The following is a 22,646-nucleotide window of genomic DNA, read 5'->3' on the forward strand; positions in this document are numbered from 1 at the left end:
TATGTAAAGCGTATCTAAAGAGCGAGGGTAACACGAAGATATCTCAGTACCTCTGTAATAGACTCTGAACTAAGCAGAAGGTTGAATGCTCTGTCTGGACTTGTATAAATTTGCCCCGGACACCGAGAAATCTCTAGTGCCTACCATTTCTCGAAATTACTGGCAATATCACACCAGTTTAACGAGATACTCATTTACCTCATGTTACATAGACTTGCTCCTGTAATTTTATGTTTTCGGCAGAGCTTCGTCTCTTCAAAGTTTTCATGTCACGAAAGGTAATGCAATTTCGCATATAATTCACACAAATTATTTACATATATACAAATTTCGTAACAATATAAACTTATGTGAAAAAATATTAAATGACACTCAAGGTATTATTTCAAATAACTTTAAATGCTAATCAGGTTTTAAATTCTATTGCAAATACACTGCTGGCCATTAAAATTGCAACACCAGGAAGTAATGATCTGATGAATGTCAAAATCACATGAAAGGAAGAAGGGGTTTGAACATGCAAATGTCTTGTATATCAGAGCATTTAGACGCCGCAGGAAAACCGCAGAGAAAAACGAGGTCTGAAGACTGCATGAAAGAAAAGTTGTGTAATGGATTTCTCATTCGGAAAGCGCTTAGTAAGATCGGAGTTTGCTCAGAATATCGTGTAATGCCTCGAATAAGAAGACAAAATGCTTCCCAGCAAATGTCGGAATTCGATAGAGGCAGGATGGTTGCCTATCGAGAGTGTAGGTTATAGTTCCACGATAACGGCCATCGCACTGGTCGACATTCAACCACTGTCATGCGAATATGGAATCAATGGATTGCTGAGGGTCGTACTGAACAGCATGCAGGATTTCAACGCCCTCCCACGACTAATGCCCGAGAGGAGAGACAAATTGTGAGGCCAGCCCTGTAAAACCGTACAACCACATCACGCATCATTAGTCAGAAAATGGGCTTGTTTGTAGCACGCCCAGTATCAGCTTGTAAGATGCGTCGACGTTTGCAGCAGCGTGCACTATCAGCACGGCGACCATTACTTCGGCTTCCCTTGGCAATGCAGCATAGAGAGTGACAGCGACTCTGATGCCCGAATGACAAAGCTGTATACAGGAGCGGTACAATGTCGTCTTTTCAGACGAATGTCGGTTCTGCGTGCAGTATTCTGGTGGCCGTATACAAGCATGGAGGCTCCAATGAGACCGTACGTCGTCTGCTTGTATTCGATATCGGCATAGGGACCCTGCACCTGGTGTGATGGTTTGAGCAGCATTGGGTACACGACACGCATAGCTGTACCTCGGATCAACGGTAATTTGAACGCAGATCGGTACATTTCTGACATCTAGTACAGTGGCTGTGCCCTATCTTTGAGGCCTCCTAAACGCCATCGTTCAACAAGATAATGCAAGACCACATGTTGCACGTCATGTTCGGACCTTCCTCTACACACAGGGTATTGAATTGATGCGCTGGCCTGCACGGTCTCCAGACCTGTCATCTTTTGAAAACATTTGGTAATGGGTTGCTGAGAGACTGGCCCGCCATCCATCTCCAGATATTACGGTCAATGAAGTGTGATATAAACTTGAAACACATGGAAGGAGTTTCTGTCATCCAAGCCCAGTTCGACTCTATGCCTAATCGAGTAAGGCCCGTTTTAGTTGCCAAGGCTGGCAGATGTTTCTACTAATTTCGCACTCTTCTAAACCCCCAGACTTCTTACAATTTTGATCATTTTGTCTTAATGCCATACTGTATACGTACAGTAAATATCATTTTTGTATTTGTTATCCTTCAAGGTGTTGCAGTTTTAATGGTGAGCAGTGTAATTATTTACGTCAAGGCGAGAAACGTGATGACATCATAATCTTGAACTATGTTTCGAGGCGATGACGAGGAACCCTTCCCGCCTCTCTGCGTATTATTACTACATACTAAAACAACTGCTTCATCAAACTTCATCATTCAGCAGTATCATATACAAAATAGTTTGCCTATAGAATTTGAACTCGATAGCTTACCAGGAAGAAGGTTAAAACCTGATGACAAACTTTCCACCTTGAGACAAATTCCATTGGTGAACTAAGCAAACACTTTTAAAAAATTAACTCTACGCAGCACAAAAAATAACAGCAAATGGCTTAAGCAGAATGTGGATGGATATTGAATAATTTCTCCTTAGTGCAGAGGAAATATCATCAGTTTTAAAACTCACTCACAGTGTGAACTCTAGCATACAATTCAGCTAACAGCCTTTAAACTGGTAAACTTCACAGTAGATAACAACTAACTCGGCCTAGCTGTCGAAAACGTTTTACCAATAAGACAGCCAACAAGGCATTCAGCCGACAAGTACATTTAACCAACAGAACACTTAGCCGACAGAGCATTTATCCGACAAGGCTGTCTCTAATTTTTCCATATTTATTCGACAAAAAGCCGTTTCCAGGATACACAACGAGAAGGTTCACTGAAACATACCGCGTTTTGTCTGATTTAATGCAATATATGGATTTTAAAATTAGACCGAAAAGCAACCTCAGGTTGGCGTACATTTTGAACTGAATTTCTAAAACGACCAGCTATAGCTCTCTCTATTTCAGGAGGGGGGGAAACATTCTGCAGTGAAAGGGAAGATACAATTTTATATGGAAAGTAGTGGCGTAAAAAAAGCGCATTCTATAGGCGCAAATAGTAATTAAACGTTAATAAACTAGTATATTTTAATTGTAAAAGCGGAAGAAAGAGCTAGATTGGAAAATTAATGTCACTAATTGAAGAAGAAAATTTTTATTAATGTGAAAGAGTTCAAAAACGTCCGACTTGCGGACTGAGGAAGCTTAAACGGATAATGTTGTAAGTCAAAATTATAATTCATTGTTCGTTTACAATGCGCTATCAAAATGTGTTTATTTCACTTTTTCAAACCTGCGATTCATGTTCTCTGACGAAATATTTCAATACTCTTTCAGTTGGGCCGATATATGTCAAACCACATTGACTTGATATGCTAAATTTCTACAATAATTAAAATCAGAGATGTTGTCTTTAAGAATAAAACAAAATATTTTACTGATAGGTAAGAAAATGATTTGAAAGTTAAACTTAAGAGAGTCCGAGAAATTTTGTAACTGACAGAAAGATTAAATAGTAAAACGGCTAAGTGGTTGTCAGTTAAGTGTGACGGACGTCTCGGAGCCATATTTTTATAATGTAGCATGAGTTTAGGGAAGACTCGATTGGAAGGCATCAAAAATGTATTTTCTTAAATCTTCTCAAAAGTTGCTAAGTTGGTTAGATATTGCTAAATGTCAAACCTTTCTCAGAAGTATATTTGCCCATAATTTCGCATACTACTTGAGCAATTTTAAAATTTAAATATTATTGGACTCAGAATTAAAAGATGTATATTCCTGTATCAGATATAAAAATTTATATACAAAACAAGGGGCCAAGCATTTAGTTATACACAAAATAAACCCTAAAATTATCAGCCATGGATAAACATATAAATAACTAAAACAATGCAAAATATTACAATAATGGACGAACATAAAATGCATTCAAATGAATTTAAGTATTTACTGAAATTTACAACCATGTGAATCTGTTGATGTAATAAAAAAAAGTCTAAATCAAATTTGCCCATCAGTGGTCGAGCGGTTAATAGCGCAGCTCGATCTGCCTTGGGTTTGATCCTAGACAAACGGGCTGGTTGCATGGTTGATTTTCGTGGTTTTTCTCATGTGTAACGTAACTACGAGCCAGTTTCCCTTAGAAAGTCTTTCACGAAAGTATCCCTCCTCTTACGCAGATATCCCAAGTCTTTTCTATAAATACCCTAACATAACCTAAATCAAATTTGGAAAAATTGCTCATAAAATAGGTTAAAAATCGAGAAAAATATTCCGACCATACTGAAACACCATAAATAAGCTAAATAAAAGCTTTTAAAAACAAAATGCGTACTTTATCTTTTAAAAAAGGTACGTCTTTTCTTAATACTTTTTAATAATATTGTAGAATCATGAGGTTATATGGATGCGGGGAAGCGAAAATCATACAATGCCTTCGCCGGTATTTTAACACTGAGCCTCCCGAATGCCCGTCGAGCGTGCTTCCATTTAGAACACGAATGCATGAGGGAAAGGTGGGAGAATGTACCTTATATGCTCCTTCTAAAGGACGACTGATAATTTGGCGGCAGTCACCAAATCCTGGTGGTGACGAATTTTAATTGCAATGTTCATTTTTAGTTCTTCTTAAGTCGCAATATGTATTGCTTAATATTGTTGGCTAAAACTACATTTCACGGTTCGACTATGTGATGGCAAAACATTTCCTACACTTGATAAGTTAAAAACCAGATGGACTATAAAATTCGATTTTAGTTAGCATTCCGTGAATGGCCACAGAGCAGTTACGAAGTTGCAAATCCTTTATTTCGGAAGTAAAACTGTTTATTATAATACGTTTCAAGAGAAGATTTTAAAATAACTTCATATGGTTTTTCATTTTATATGTACATTTAGTAAGCAAAAAATCAAAAAATCAAAGAAATTCTTTGATGCCAGCTAAAAAAGCTAGATTTTGTAATTTGGCTTGAAATAGTAGTCATTTTGCTGCAATGGGTGATTCAGCTACCTTTTATAATAAATAATTTTTTATGAAAAGGAATTTAATACCTTTTAAATTTGCACTTAATAAATTTATTGTCTTATTTAAGTAGTTTCTAATGAAACTGGAATAAAATATAAAATTTTAAATTCGCCATAAAATAAAGACTTTTCTTTTTTACGTGGTCTGGCCATCAGGCACTACACTGAAAGAAAGAGACACCCCGTGGACGACCTTTTTAGTAGAAACTGGTTGGTATCCACGTTACACATCCGGTAAAACACAAAAGCCCTATGCAGCCAGCTCGTTGGGCGGGACTCAAAACCCGGACCAAACTAGCGGCCGTGCCGCCTTTACCGTTCGGCCGCTGGCAGGCTAGCAAACTCAATTTGGAATAGATTTTGATAGACGCTGTCGTTTTATTACCAAAATTTTATTTAAAATTTATACAAAACTAAGAGTCCTGTTTGGCCTAATTTTAAAATATTCGGACTATTTATGCAGATAATTATTTTATTACTTGCTCAAACATACGTTACTCGCAGATTTTTTTTGTCCACTTTAGTTATTTTCTGTGTCATCTTTCGTATAATGTTTTTCTAAAGAAAATCCAACATTTGAAACTTGTTTTCTTTTTTCTCTAGGAAATGTTAATTAATTAGGAAATTCTGTGACAGAAATTAATTAATTCTTCGCGAAATTATTTCAATTAATTAAACTTTTTTTTCCCGTCTATACCTGCAGTAATGATGAAGCTAAAGGGCAAAAGGTGTTCAATGGTCACTCATATCATTTCTTGCGTCGAGTCTTCAAAATGTGAGTTTCTAGTCCGTATATTCGTTATTGTTAATTTAACTTCTCAAACAAATTAGTTTCTGTCTAAATTTCTGCGTGCTTTAAGAGTGAAAGAAGCACCGTTTGAACTTTCAAAAGGCGTAACTGATTTCATAATTAGCAGTCAGAAAATCTACATTCTGTACTGAAAATTGTTGCTTTTAAAAACTTTTCTGTAATTGGGATTAATATCTTTAAATGTTTACCTTGTAATTAAATGTGGTTAAGAAAGCCAAATCTAATAACATTCGCTATGAATGGTTTAAAAAACTGGTTTCCACTCGCTAGGGTTCGAATGGATAAACAACTGAAAGTTGATAGTTTAATCCAAAACTGATTTCCTATGAACGAGCTAGTGGTTATAATTATTTTTAAATTACAAAGTTTATGGTGCTGTGATTAAAATTGCCTTCGTAGAGAACTTTTCAAAGGAAACTGGCTCGTACTGGTGTTACAGATGGAAAAAACCAAGAAAACTAACCATGCAGCCAGCCCTTTCACACCATGAAGAATAACCAACATTTCAGAGCAGTTTTAATCACTTGGCCTCTGATGGTTTACGATCGAGCTGGGTGCGGGAGTTTTCAGGTGTTTTCCGCATGTGTAATGTGAATGCGAGGCTTCTCAAAAAGTTTACCATGAAGGCATCGCTTCCAGGGCTCTTTTATTTTGTCAAAATCGATTGCAAGCAGCAGACAACAACAACAGTTTTTCCATTTTCCATTTTCTTTAACTTATTCTCCGATCGGTAGTTTAAAAAACTTAGATTTTTCACTGAAGAAATAACTGTTGAGTTACTTAATGAAATGATTATTTTATAGTCAATAAATAATTAATTAAAAAAAACAATGAAAAATTTTAAGTAGCTACAAATTTTCATACATGCTGTCACAACCGAAAATTTTGAATAACTATAAATTTTACTATATGTGTAAGAAATGAAAAATTTTAAATAGCCACATATTTTACTACACGAGCAACAATCAAAACATTTTAACTGTCTGCGAATGGATCACAATCGATCATGATTGGATCATGGATCACATTCACTACATGGATCACAATCAAAAAATATTTTAAGCAACTTCGAATTTTACAGTATGGATCAGAATCAAAAAAGTTTAAGTAGCTGCAAAATTTACTACATGAATTAAATCAAAAAATTAAACAATCAGATCATAACAATAGCTTGCATTTTTTTTTTTTTGGCATCAAAATCATCTTATTCATAGCAACTGAAACCTTAAAACTTGCTATTTAACATTAATGCGATGTATCATTTTTTTACAGCTTACGTCCTTTAGATGGCGTTCTCCTGTACGAATTCATTTTTAAAATCTGCTGTTGAAATTCCTGATTGAATTTCAACATCTCAGCTGGGATAATTGAAATTTCGTCGATACAAGTTACGTATACTGCAACAACTGAAGGAAAACGATTACCAGCTGCGATTAGAATTCTGTCAACAAATGATGACAAACATAAACAATGATGATGACTTTCTAAGCACGTTGTGGATATCAGATGAGGCCCATTTTCATCTCACAGGTTATGTGAATAAGCAAAACTACCGTTACTGGGCAGACAAACAAATCCTAATGAAGCTTATGAGCGCCCTTTACGCTCTAGTATGCTGACAGTGTGACAGTATAGTGTGCTGTTCCATTACATAGCATCATGGAACCTTTTTTTTTTTTTTTTTTTTTTTTTGAAATTGATAAGGAATCATACTTCAGGAAATGCAGATCGTTACTATCAATGCAGATCGTTACTTGGAGATGTTACAATCTTTATTTAGGCCTGAAATGAACAATTTTCCATACGTTCCCATTTCAACAAGTTCGAGCGACATCATACACTGCACGGCAATCAACGGAAGCTGTGCGAGAATTGTTCGGTAATCGTGTGATCTCAAGATTCGGTAACGTTCCCTGGCCCCTAGATCACCAGATTTGGCCGTTTGTGATTTTTTTTTTTTTTTTTTTTTTTTTTTTTTTTGTGGGGTTATCGCAAGCGTAGAATGTCCACGACTCGATCAAGAACTCTAGATTAGTTAAAACAGAGAATTCAGGATGAAATTCACTACGCCATCTAAAGGACGTAATTTTTAAAAAATGATTAATTCCATTAATTTTTCTTAAATGGCAAGTTTTAAGGTTTCAATTGCTATGAATACAATGTTTTCGTTCCATTACACTTGGTTTTATTGGATTTTTAAAAAGTTCCCTTTTTTATGGCACCCTGTATTTTGTAGTAAATCACAAATTTTGCTTTCGTCTGTTACTTAACTTAACTGCTATTGTACCGCAGTATTTTTATAAACGTACTTTTCACGGAGTGTTTTTAAAAATACACGAAACAGGCGAAAAAAGGAGAACTATGCTTCTTTGTTTTTTATAAATATGAAAAACTCTTATCCATTTTAAACTTTCATATAAGTTATAACTATTTCATCAGGAAGATAAAACATTCGATTTAGAACATTTTCTGGACATTCGCCTAATCAAAATATAGAAACATTACCTACTTCCTATGAAGGACCTGGTTTCTTTTCGGAACCCAAAAAACTCTCACCTGTCAAAACATAGATTCAACAAAATGAAGACAACTGTATCTTGAAATATGATAACACACCGACAGCAAAAGCTCCCTAAGTAGCATTAAATTGCCTAGTTAGAATGATGTACCTCGCAGAAATTAATAACAATAAATATAATTCCCAAGCCATGTTCTGAGCGTCATTCCTTAATAGTCTGTCAAGAGCGACATAGAATGTGGTCTTGTTTCAAGACATCATCTCCTTCAGGAAATACAGTGGCTACAGATATAGGTTGAAGCAAGACCGCCTTTTGGCATTCTCGTAGGTATATATAAGGTGTTGCCGAACCTTCTTAACTGTCAAGCTTCCGCTCCACTTCTGAGGCTAACACCCCGGAGCGGGGCCCAAGGGTCTCCGGCTCCTGTACTCCTACCACCAACTTCTCGAGTGGGCTTAAAGTGCAGTTTGGCTTCTCCCTTGCTACACTGACACTATACACTTGTAAGTACCTATACCATCTCTGAGATTCTAACCCAGGCCTCAACGGCAGTCAACATCACTAACCACTGTATTGGCTGGGCCGCACACAACTATTATAAAGGGTTACAAATGGTTATTAAGAATTATAACACATCATCTGTAATTATTCAGGTAGGTTGAAGCTGCAAGAAACTGCTTTACAGAGAAGATCTTTACAGGCACTGAGCAGGTAAATTTTTCAGATCATAGCATGCAATCCTCATTATAGTGGATGGATTAGCAGTCTCACAGGTACAGGTAAAGGTGTTGCGAGCACCAGAGACTTCATTTAAGGTCTAACAGGTATAGCTCCCAAACGCCAACCGACTAGAGCAAATTAAAAAAGCTATTAATGTTAATCAATTCTTCCTCCGAGAAATGTTGATGCTTCTCCACCATGCCGAAGTAAACCCTTAGAGAGATCCGTTCTTCACTGCAGACATATGAAGAGGAATTATTGGATGAGCATAATACATGTGTTCATGTTTCTATTAAGATCAATACATGTTTCTATTGAGTCAATTTAACTTTATGATAGCGAAAAGAATAAGATCTTAGAATATATTCTCTCGGTTTCAAATCACATTTAATGAACTATTTTTCATCATCAAATCTCTTAATGTTTTTTGGGTATAGATTATCCTCCTTTTCTAATTACTGCGCCGACCCTGTACCGGTGACAATTGAAGAATGATCTAAAGAAAATCAACAGTTCTGTTGAATTTTGTTCCCGTAGTTTATTTAGTGAAATTAACTTTTTTCCCTATCATAAATTTAGTTAAATTATCACTCATTTTTATCTTTTCTTTATTTATTAATTCTGAAATCAAAAGCACAGAATTTAAAGCGTTTTGCATGGAATCCCTCCACTTGAACTCAAGAATCAACCCTTTGTTTTAATATCGTTTACTAGTAATTAGGAACAATATTTGAAACTTCTTTCTTTTAATTAGCAACGCGAAAATTTATCTCCTAAATGAATATTTGTTAAAAGATTCGTGGATTTCTAAAGCAGTCTTGGTAATTGGGTCATGGCATTTATATACGTTTTGCTAAATTTCTAAGCGAAGAAAATAAAAATATTAAACAAAAGCTTAAAATACAATTTAATTACCGGGGGGGGGGAATGTATGCAGTGAATTGGCTAGAGTTTTAATTACTGCCTTACAATTCAATTAAAGTGGAAAAGGTTTATATTTCTAGTTATTCTGAATTACAGTAATAATTTAAATACAATTCTAATTAAACTGGAAACTTCAAAGGGACTTTTAAATTGATATTCATTGTTTAACATCTAAGAGACAACGGCGACAAAATGTATAAAAACTATATAAAAAACTAATAAATTATAAAATTCGATGCATTTCAAGTTAATTAATGAGAAGTTATGTATCTTCCAACTTCAATTATATTCTGAAAGAAAAATTTAGCTTTCAGATTTAGCAAACATCCCTAATACAAGTAATTTCCTTGCATAGGAAAACATATTTCGTAATCAGCTGACTTTGATTACAGCGCAGCAATCTATAGAATTTTGCAAACATAAAAAATATTTCAAATAACTGGATTTAAAAAAAAATAAAATAATAATTCATAACTCATTTAAAAAATTATCCGTATCAATCATTTCAAATTCTTAGGCAATTTCTCTCAAAGCATCTTTAGTTTCAAATTTACAGTATAATTTTGATGATAACTGTCATCTTTTATAAGTCTTTAGAGTCTTAGAGTTTCGTACATTCCAAACCTGATGTGAAAAATAAATTCATATTTTGTAGATTTTTTTTTTTTTTTTTTTGATAAAGGAATGCCAATAAATGCATATAAGTAGAAATGAAACCGTTTCGGCAGTTTTTCCGTGCGGGGCAACATGTCAGAATAGGAGTGTGGCACAAGACTGACACAGCAGAAAACAGGGCTGCAGCACAAAATCGTCAAAGGAGCCTAATTATCGGTTTTGACTTTTTGCTGGTGCCGGTCTTCTGCAGGCACACTAAAAATAATAATTTTATCTCTTTCCTCTTGATTTTGATCCATATAGTTGCTAATTATCATTTTTGGTTATATTGTGCAACCCTCTTTGAATGCCGGTTTCATTCCTAAGCCATGATGATAATATGCCTGTATTAACTGTGCGTAGTAAATTCCAAAGCCTACAACAACATAATGAAGCTGAACATGTATGTAAATCCTCTTACTCAATACTACTCCACTGTCAAAATTTCTATTTTATCTTGTCGACTTGCTTTAACTATTTTAGTCGGTTGTAAGTCGTTGTTGATTCTGTGGGGTATTGGCTCTACGCAGTGTCGGACTTCTGAATGTAATCCATCAGAACGTACTTTTTAATCCTTTGTGTATTATTCTTTTGAGATCCTTTTCTAACTGAAATATTGAAGTAAGACTATTGTTGAAATTATCACCTACCACCACGTGAATTGCGCATGCGCGCAGCAAAAAACTAAAAGCGAATTATAACTGAACTTTGAGAACGCGTGATGGACGTTTGAGTGAAACATGTAATCCTTCTCTTCTGTGTTACATATATCGTAGTTTAGTGATGTGATTTGTAAATTAAATATCTTATTATCTTAGAAGCCTCTCTTTTTACGTGAGTAGTGCCTTTGATGTGTGTAATTAATAAAAACATTCTTGAACATGCCTTTGGATAGAAAGAAGAGCATCTAAAAGGTAAGCCTTTTTACCTTTATTTTCTAAGAATGATTATGTTGTTAATCATAACATGAACATTATAACTATACAAGGATCTCTCCCGCCTTCTTAGCATGCCTTCGTAGTGTATGGTCAGCATGCTTGGCACATGTTAAAGATGTTCGTGGTTCGATTCCCGGCGATGGCGTTGCTCATTTTTCACATCTCCTGCTTCCAAAAAAATCCTAATGTCTCTACAACTACATGTTTTATTATCCTATGCATGATATACATTTCATAAGTTTTCTTACGCCTCTTCCTAAATTTAATACAAAAACCAATCATGATGACCGAATGTTTTTCAAGGGATGTCTTCTTCATTTTCTACGACAAAACTTACAATGTATTTTCTGTCACTGTGGCCAAATACTGAAGGTCATGGTTGTCCAACTGCAATTTTATGCGTGTCGATATAGACCTTCACCAAATCAGCTAAAGATGATTCGTTGCGACTTAATTCAGGAAACCACCATGGCTGTTCAACCTCAAATTTATCACTGAAGTGTCTAACTTTCACACCCCATATTGTCACGTTTACTATCGAAAACGAGAAACAGTTTCAAAAAAGTTTCAATCAGCCCTTACCTACATAGACTGATCATAAAGGAAAGCATATTCTAATGTGGCTCGGGAAATGGTAAGCAGTACATATATCACATTTTATAGCGCTTGTCCTTAACAATCTATAGCCCCACCAGTGGTCGAGTAGTAAACTTGCTGAACACTATTAGTTCGACCTGGGTTTGATTCCAGGCAAACAGGCTGGTTGCATGGGCGTTTAGTGTGAGTTTCCCATGCGTAACGTGGATAGGAGCCAGTTTCTCTGACAAGGTCTTCCACTAACCCTTCCCTCAGGTGGATAGCCCTCTGGTGCTTTGCTGCAATCAAATAAGTCAGCTTTTACTGTCTAACTTCATTTTATTTGCTTTTGTTGCAAATAATCCAACATAGATGATGAACATGATATCCTACTACGCCAAGGCGCAGTGATCAAATTCCTTTAAAAATCTGGAGATAACTCAGCAACATTCATTCACAGTAGCCTGTTTTAACTCTATGGAGAGAAAGCAGTGAATCGAAGTAATACGCATCAATGGCTTCAGACGTTTCAGGGTGTTGACTGCAATACCCAAGACCAGCCATTGTCATGTAGACCGTCAGCCGTCACAACCGATGAAAACGTATCTATCGTTGAGGAACTTATCAAAATGACAGACGCGTCATCACAGACAGGTTATAAAGAATACAACTACGGCAAAAAGGATCTGTATTGGCGTTAATTTAGAAGATTGAAACACCAAAAAAAATTGTTTCTTGGGTTTTACGACCCTTGACAAGGGATATAATGCACTTCAAGTAAAACATGCACATTGATCGCCTGCAAAGTTTATCTGGGGACGTCAAGAATGCTTTTTTGGAGTCATAACGTGGGATGAAACCTGGCTGTGACTCTTGGGCCTGTGTGACTCTTGCACTATGAAAGAAAAAGATAGTAAGTGGAATAGACGTATATTCTGGACATAGAAACTAAGTCGGCTTTCTTTCAATAAATCTCACAGTGGATCATACATTAAATGGCACTTTCATAGGACCGAAAGATCAGTGCTTCTGCTTACGAAATTTCATTTCTCTAGTTATTACTATTACCGAACTACTCTAGATTGTGCGTTACCTTCTTTTGTCCCACGTATGTAAGCGAAAATATTTTCATACTTCTCACGTATATATGAAACCGGAATAAAACTGCTTCGTTTTTCACGCCATTGTCGCATACACTGATTTCCTTCATCGATAAGCCTATCTTCATAACTCCCTATAAAGCGAAATGCATCTTTCTTTAAAAAGTTCTCTTGCATATAGTTACCAAAGTAATTAAACATCTTCCGTAATTAATGCATTCACTAATATCAAAATCAGATAAAAATCCTAAATATGCGGAAAATTAAATTACGCCGGAACATAATATGAGATTGACTAACTTGTACAAAACTGAAAACTAGACTACTTACCTTTGCGTTGGATAAATTCTCTAATTTTGGAAGAAGGGGGAGTGGATTTGAGTCCTTATAAACTTTTTTATACTGTTATTCTGGAGCTTGAAATTTCTTACTGTTGCGTAACTTTAATAAACCGTGTTGCGACAGATGAATTTTCTTGTGCTTTTCAACCTATCCTTTAGTAATCGTCTAATAGCTCTTAAGAATAAATTAGTTCTTTTCAATCAGTTTTACTTATCTGTGTTCATCGAACCTCGCCTACGCAATTTTCAACAGGCAATCATAACGATGAGCAGAGTTTTGAAATTAATCACGGTACATGTAACGAAGCAACAATGGATCATAATTGAGTCTCTATAACCCCCATAAAATGTGAGGCAAACTTTGCAGATATTTCCAAATAAACGTTTTTTCTTTAGATGCTTTCAACTTATAGCCTCATCTCCGAAACAAAAATTCTCCTAGTAGGGGTCGCACCAAAATTATTAGAGGCATTTCAAAAGAGTATTTACATTCAATGTATAATGCGTAAAACAACAATTTCTTCTGCCACTGTTATTTATATGTAGACCTTTGAGTCTGTTTATATTTCGGCTTTTATTCGCTTTTCTACTGTTACGTATTTAATTATTCATTTATTTATTTAGTGTATTTTGAGTGATAGCTTTATATTTATGTATTGTTATCATTATTGTTATTATTATTTATTATTATTATTATTTGTTATTATTATTATTATCGTTATTCGGCATGTTGTTTGAACTCGGTGGATTTGATTAGCTCCGAACAAACTTGGTCGTTTCAAACTCAGTCTTTAAAATAACAAGCCGAGTAATGATTAGGAATTTCGGCATAATTATTACTCGGCTTGTTATTTTAACTCAGACTATGTATTATTGTGTTAATATACATTGCTTCGCACATACCGGTTCGCAATGGGTTGAGTTCACATAGAACAGATGAGAGCTTTATAAAATTAATACCCCCCCCCCCAAAAAAAAGAACACTTTACAGCTCTTCTCTGTAGGACAGGGCGCAATTAGTAGTTACGACTTGAGACTACTAAGAACGTTAAATGCAACGTGCTGCAAAGTGCATTTAAAGAGCGAAGCTCGCAAGGAGATCTCTCAATACTCCTAAGTCCACTCTGAACTGAGAACTAAAACTGATAGAAAACGGTGTAACACCAGGGTGCCTGGGTTAACGGGAACTCTACTCCTTGTAGAATGAGTAAGCTATTGCGAATTATATCAAAAACAATAACTTGCAGTTAAAATGGATCATATGATTATTTACATAATATTTTTAAAAAATTGTTTGTTTTTACTTTAGTGGGCATTACTAACGCAAACTGGAAAAGCTGAGAAGTGGCGAGAACTGGTGAATACCCTGAAAAAACATTTAAGAAAACTAGCAAGGCACAAAAAATTGAGCAAGTGAGTGTCTCACGGTGCATAATAGAATGAAACTGAGAACTGTTGGTCTCTCCTGCCTTATATAATCAGAACTCATATGTCTTATCGTCATGCCATGTTTTGTAGGTACTTTATTTTTTACCACGATATTTCCGACGACGATGTTTTTAAGCTGCGACGTTTTTTAACCGCTTTATTTTGGACCACGATATTTTGTACCACAATGTGTTTAGAACTGAGACGTTTTCTCTTTGCTTTCTTTCCTCCCATGATGTTTTGTACCACGACGTTTTCGCCTTGCGTTGTTTTCTCCTCAACGTTTTCGTTCGCGATGTTTTTGCAGCGACGTTTTCAGCGGACACCGTTAAAAGTACTCTTTATAAAACTCTTTAAAATTCACAATGCGTCAACTTGGCGCTACCACACTACCCCTCACTCGGGTCAGAACTAAACTAAAAATTCGAAGATATTCACAAGTAGTTGAGATTGCACTACAGGACTCCGAAAATTCCTGTTACTTAAAACTGCGTCGAAACTAGTGGCAGCAAAGTAAAAGCTATTATGTAACGTAACCCAACAATAACTGTGGAAGCAGAAGCTCACGTAACAGAGGTGACGGCAAAACTCTCGAATTTCCTTCTAAAACTCGGTATTTAAACTTTTTTCCCTCAATTTAGAATTCTCATTCCTTCATGCGCACTACCAATTTTAAATATTCTGGCATTGACAATGAGGGGAATGAACGCTTATAAGAATTAATTAATTAAACTTAACTTGTTAATTAAAATAAATACAAATCCCTGCACGGTAATTAGTAATAAGGTAAATATTAGACGGTATGATTATTTCCTGGTAGCCTAAACAATACATTAAAGACTAATACCAATCTTCGCAAATGTTTCTTGCGCATGATAATGTATTCATATTCATTATACATTCTTGAAAATTTTGCATTAAAAATTCTACAGTTCAAGAATTCAAGGATTTCTTTAAGCAAAAGTTTATTCTTATTTCTCTTGCTTTTTAGCTAGTAGAGTAGTTCCCGCTACATTTTATATGCAACTTATTGTGGTCTATTATATTAACAATTACGAAAAGCATCAGAATACAGCAGTGTATCATATCATGTTTTATTACAGCACTGCATTAAATATTGATGAAATGTACAAACAGAGATGACCAGCATCGAAATGTTTTTTAAGTAGTTACTAAGAACATCCGATTTCACCATAATTAGTCATCTGCCTAACAACATGGAATCGGCTGTTAAATTATTACAATAATATATTACTATACATAACAGCTAATTATATGCAGATATGAAAAAAATTGGCAAATTTATTTATGCTCTTGAGAGAGTTGACATAGATAAAGAATAGATACGGGTGTATCGCGCACTCGTGTCTACGCATTATATAGTGGTTTCGCAGCATATTCAGCCTATTTTCTATTCATGGTACATTATAATAAAAATCTAATCCCATTAGAACAAAAATGTGTTTATTTCTCGTAGCAAAGAAATTGGCCGATGCCTTCAAGAAGTACATCATTTGAGAATCCCGAAATTAAAAAGAAATATAATCTTACAGTTGAAGCGCAACATTTAAAACATCCAATTAATTTTAGTAATGCCACAGTCACAGGATTAGTTAATTTAAAACTTTTGCGTAAATTCAATTTTAAACACTACCTCAAGACGTGCTAATAACGGAAAGGTTTTTGAATGATGAAAAATCCCTATGAAAGTATTTCAAATTCTGAAATCAATAAGGAAAATAATATTCCAACTGAAGTACGGATAAATTTACTTCACGTATCGCTCTTAATGAAGTCTGAGCCTGATATTTAAAAATACTTTTTCCTTTCTGTCTTTCATGTCTGTCAGTTTCTTGTCTACACGTACGCCTACATTTACATGCGCGTACAATAGACTATGTATCATAATCCATTTCCGCGTTGTCCAGTTACATGTTCATTGATCATGCCAGCAGTGTGAAATCTAAGTAGCTTGAATAGAAGTTTGATTATCTTATCACACCTGAAAGTTTACTTCTTAAAGTTCCACATTCTTGACACAAGCTACTCCAGCTGTACGCATTCATTAAGAAAAACCAGACATTTTACACGTGCCTTCGTTTTTAAACGTTTTGGCGCTCAGTGTATTTCCCTGAGAGCTTAATGTTACAGTGACAGAGGCGAGGTACTTCTAGAATGATTGCTTCTCAAAAAGTCGTCGAAATTATTTACTTCTCATTTACATTTTTATTAGCTTGCCTCGTTTAAAATAATATGCAAGGATTAATCGGATAATTTGATGCTAATAAGCAACAATCCAGTAGCCTAACTAGGGTAATTAGTTACTGACTGGAAAACTCAACTGGGGAAAATTCCTAACTTTAATCCTAACTAGCAGGCAAGCCCGCCAGCTGCGGCTAATGAAAAATTTATAAGTTCTGTGTATACCTGAAACGAAAATTCCTAAAAATACTTCAGTAAGAATGAAATCAGTTCATTCTTTCCAAGCAGCAACCAATTCGTAAATAATTTTTTTATGCAAAACCAGGAAAAAAACAATTTTGATACTTCGGGTTATTATGACATGTATGACGTCAGGATTTAAATTTAATGTAATATAACAACTTTTTCTTAATATCAATAAAAGAATTAAAGTGGCCAAAACATATCATAGCAGTTATCGTAACCTGAAGCAAAAAAGTTGAAAACAACAGCTATTTATTTAAAATGCTGACATTAATGAAATATTTTCGACATACAATGACGTCACATGCAACAGCGTGCTATCTTCAGCGTCAGAATATGATCTTATATAATAAGATATTTTATGTTTGGTAATGCTATTTTTAGTCCAAGGGCGTTAGCCCAGACGGGCTATTAATTTCGTTTTGGCATTTTGGGTTGATTCACGATAAATATGGGTTCACTTTTCAAACTGTTGCCACCAAATATTATTGCTCTGTATTATACTTAAAGAAATTAAGTAATAAGGAATCTGCATAAATGTATGTATGTTTCTCGCATTGTGAATAAAACAACGGTACTTAGAGCCATCAAATTTTGAATAATGCACGTTTCCACCCGAACGTGGGCATCTGGAAGCCCAAATTTGGAATTTGTTTTAATATCTATTTCGTATTTTGTAAAACTTTAACGAATTTTGATTAACGAACTCAAAGATTTCAAAACAAGCGCTGATAACACTGCCCTAAATTTTTTTTAAAAAAAATTTATCCCTTACGCACGAGACTGTGTATCAGAAATTCTAAAGATATGCTCATTTTAAAATTATTTTGCGATATTGCTGCTGAACTGAATTTTATGGTTTAAGTGCGAAGAACATGATATTTAATAAATAAAGATAACACACAAAACGTTAATAAAACGCCGCTTTGGGCGTAATGTAAAATCTGAAAGCTTCAGATTTTTATTTCACATTTTATAAAATTTACAAATTTTTTATCAACAAACTCTACGATTTGAAAACGAGTAGTGGCAATAACTTTCGAAATAAAACAGATTTTTATCTCCAGCGCGTGACACTGTTGCCACTCCGAAAAACAAAAATTAACGTTTTTAGAGTTTTTAATTAATATCTCGGTTGGTTAAGTCGCACAAAGATGAGAATGTTCGAAATGGCTTTGCACGAAATTTTGAAATCCGAGGGTACCTCTCTCGAAACTCAACTCCCCGCCATTCCGTAGGAGGTGATGTCACAAACAAACAAACAGTCACTCAAATCAAACAATAAACAAACAAACAAAAATAAAGCTTTTATTTGTGTTTCAAAAATAATTTTGATTTGATTTTCGAAAAAAATATCTTTTATTCATTTCATCGATTAAAACTCGATTTGATGTTTCTATTTCTTTGTCAAGTGTGTATAAATCTAAATTTATCTGTGAAAAGCAAGAAAACAGATTTGCAGAATTTTTAAAAGGAATAAAGACATTAATAACATGAAATTTAACTATACTCCCAAGTAAAAATTTAAAAAAAAAAACGTAAAATAGTTGAATGCAACAACAAAACTATTTGAATAATTCAGAAGTAATAAGCAGTTTTTAAATTCTTTGTACAAATCTTTGACGAGCAAAAGAAATTTTGTACATATTGATGCTTGTAGCTAAATAAACAGAAAAGCAAGCTTGTTTCTCGGCAAACATTATGAATGTTTAATGTAACCCAGATATTTATCGCAATAAATACATTTAACATTTGCTTCATTTAGATATTGTACTTGTTTACATCTCAAATGTCAAAAAGCAATTATAAGCGATGCTTTACTTTTTCAAATTAAGAAACAAATTAGGGATAATCAACAGTGATCAACTCATTGCAGTATTCTTAATGTTTGATCAGAACTTACAGGATCAGGAAAACAAAGTAAATTAAAAAAAGAGTTCAATTATCTTTTTTCGTCTTTCGTAAACAAGGTATTTTTAGATGCTTTGCGAGAGTAATGCTTCAAACTTTTTTGGCTTTCTGGTTGCTAAGCTTTAAATGAAGTATCATTCAACCCCTTTATAAATTACTGAGGTTATTATTTCACTTGAGCTAATTAGGCATCAGATTAAATATGAATGTATCTTAATTTAAAATATCCAAAGTTGGAAAAAGCGAAACAGAAAAATCAAAGATGCATGCAAAAGCCTTAAGTAATTAAGTATGAGGTTGCTGCGCATTTTTAGGTCAAGAAGCTAAAGATATTCATCATCATCATCATCATCATCGATATTGCCGGCATATTGCTGTTTTTACGCAATGTTTCCGGCTCATGACACATAGGCCCAAAGGGCGCATGACGGTAGAAAGCAATGACGATTAAAAGGAGGCGTCAGTAGTACGAAGAGGGGGTGACAGCATGACTTCACAAGTCCAGTGAAACACACAGACGAAGCTCAGAACCAGGAGAGGCAAAGACAGGGTGAAAATCAGACTTGTTCTGTTGTTCATGATAGGTACATGTCATAATAAGGTTATACAAATAAGCTGAAACCATGTCACTTTGAGTGTAGGTCGCACAGGCAGGTGATGGGTAACAGAAAATTGGTCTGATAATTGCTGTATAGATGTGTCGTTTTCTTTTGAGATCAAGTCTATAGTTTTTACCTATTAGGGGGAGGAGATTTTTGATAGTATAGGAGACCTTCCATTTAATACTGTGAATATGGTCTTTCTAGGTAAATCTGTGATTCAAAAGTACTCCAAGGTAAGTAGCCTTTTTAACAAGTGGCACTTCTTCATTAAAGATATTAATTTTTCTGTCCAAAGGGATTCTGGAATGTTTTTTACCGATGATTATCAATTGGGATTTTTGTCCGTTAATCGCAATTCTCCATTTAGCGCACCATTCTTCTATGGCTGGAATTTTTTCTTGAAGTTTTATCAGTGCATGCTCTTGACTATGTGACTTCACGGCAAGGGCGGTATCATCTGCATAACATCCGAGGTACGTATTGAGATCGGCACTATTGGGTAGATCATAAACATAAAAGAGATACAAAATTGGGCCAAGAATAGATCCTTGAGCTACCCCGGCTTTCAGATATTTGGTCTCAGAGTGTTCATATCCAAAGTTTACAAAGAATTTGCGGTTCCGTATGAAAGAGTTGATAAGTAAGATGAGGTCTCTACTGAAATCAAGTGTGATGAGCTTGAAAATGAGCCCCTCATGCCAGACGCGGTCGAAAGCTTTCGCCACGTCTAGCATGAGTAAGGCGACACTTTGATGCCTAAATAAAGCGGATACAATGAATTCACACAGACGAACAAGTTGTTTTGTCGTTGAGAGATTTTTACGGAAACCAAATTGTTCCATTGGGAGCTTATCCATATGCGGCTCAATTCTTTTATAGATGACCCGTTCGAAAATCTTACCAAGTCCTGGGAGTAGACTTATCGGACGGTATCCTTCCGGTTTGGTGGCATCTTTTCCCGGCTTTGGTAGAAGAATGACTTTGGCCTTTCTCCATTTTTCGGGAAAGTAGTTATTTTCCAGGCAGGCATTGAGAATGCTAACATATCTTGTGACAGTATTAAGTGGCATATTTTTAATTGCAACATTCGTAATTTCATCATAACCAGGTGCTTTCCGGTTTTTCAGATTTCTGATGATGTTTCTAACCTCGGTCGGGGATGTATATTCAGTGCGATTTTTGGCCCCTGGTCCTTCAAGCCAGTCTTTGATAAATTGTCGAGTGTAAGATGAGAAAAGAGGGTCACAAGGGTATTGATTCGGTACAAATTGTTGTTCTAAGTGCTCTGCCATAATGGCGGCTTTTTCCTTGTAAGTAAGTACAATTCTGTTATTACTATAAATTGGTTTATTGCAAGGGGGCTTGCGCCTAAGGTTTTTTGCGAAAGACCAGAAATCATTTCCAGATTCATTAAAACTCTCAATTTTATTATTCCAGACCTCATCCCGATGTTTCCGAATCTTGCAACTGATTATATTATCAAGTCTGTTAAGTTCCTGCTTGACCCCTGGGTCCCAAGAGATATGCCACCTCTTTCGCAAACGGTTTCTCTGTTTAATCATATCTCTAATTTCTCTGGGTAAACGGAAATTGTCTTTATCAATAGGGATTTTTTTGGTAGCAGTGTTGTATGCACTGAGGATACTATTGTTGAGAATTTCGATCGCATTATCAATGTCCTCTTTATTCTTGAGTGAGCTAATAATTGGAGGGTTTTCAAACAGTTGTGTGTAATAATGCTGCCAGTCAGTGATGTTTTTAAACTTGTTTTCTTCGCATTTGTTAGTGCCCAAAATAGCGATAACCGGCACGTGGTCGGAGGTTAATTCAACTTTAACATCCAAATACATTGGAATGTCAGTATTTGTGAGCACAATGTCTAAAATATCTCCACTTCTAGGGTTATCTGGGAGGTACGTATAAACTGAAGGTGCGTAGAAATAAATAGGATAGTTATTGATAAACTCGATTAGGACTTCGCCATTATTGTTGGTTCTTCGACAGCCGCATTCAGTATGTTTTGAGTTCAGATCTCCAGCCAGGATGATTTGTTTATTATTTGGGAGAAGTTCAGCTAATTTGTCGATATCCAATACATTGTTCGGTGGATTATATATTGCGATAAAATAGACAACTCCATAAAATGGGAGTAAAACTGAGGCAGTAACTGCTTCATATCCGTTATCACGATCTGCGCTGATGAGGCAAGATTGCAGGGTGTTTTTCACAAAAATCGCGGCCCCACCACCTCTATGGCTTAGTCTGTCACATCTATAACATCTATAGTTTGCGATGTTCAAATTGTAGCAGGGAGTCGCAAACGTTTCTGTGATGAGTGCAACGTCAATATCATACACAAGTAAAAAGTTATGAAGTTCCGTAATTTTATTCTGGACGCTATGTGCGTTCCAGGTCATGAACTGAATAGGGGCCCGACTATTTCTGTATTGACCCATAATCTAAAGTCTGTGTTTTAGCAGTTTCAGGATTGGTTTGAATAGTCTGATTTGTTTGTTGTGTTAATTGTAAGAAGCCAGCGCTTTTAATGATTTTTACTAGCTCTGCTAGATTAGCAAAAACTGTTTTTGCTTCATTGATAGTTTCCGAATACAGTCCTGGTGATATGGCTTGTGCATAGCTTTTTCCTTCTATGATACGGTTTGAGAATGTTTTGTTTTTGACATTGTTACTTGTGCTATTATTGTTCTTGGGATACTTTTCAAAACCCTTAAAACTGGATGTGTGAGGTCCCCCGCAGTTCGCACAGACTAGAGGCTTATCAGGATTTTTTCTGTCAGGGCATTCTTTAATTGAATGGCCTCCGCCACATCGGACACATTTCGGAGCATAATTGCATCCGGCTTGGGTGTGATTGAAGCCCTGACAGCGAAAACACTGTATGGGCCCCTGTCTGCCTTTATACTCCACTACTTTGATTTTCATATCGCAGAGTTTGTATTCATTATAGATTCGTTTCGAATCGTCAGTTTTAGGTAGCGTAACAAGAAAT

General features: G+C 35.4%; 1 protein-coding gene across 2 annotated transcripts in view; it reads left to right on the forward strand.

Moving 5' to 3' along the window:
- LOC118198684 (ras-related protein Rap1-like) overlaps nt 1-22,646 on the forward strand; it is a 117,171-nt gene that overhangs the window by 32,433 nt on the left and 62,092 nt on the right. The window lies entirely within an intron of this gene.

Source organism: Stegodyphus dumicola, chromosome 6, assembly GCF_044657685.1.
Source record: "Stegodyphus dumicola isolate Sdum_Otavi_A_Nest chromosome 6, ASM4465768v1".
Lineage (NCBI taxonomy): Eukaryota > Metazoa > Arthropoda > Arachnida > Araneae > Eresidae > Stegodyphus > Stegodyphus dumicola.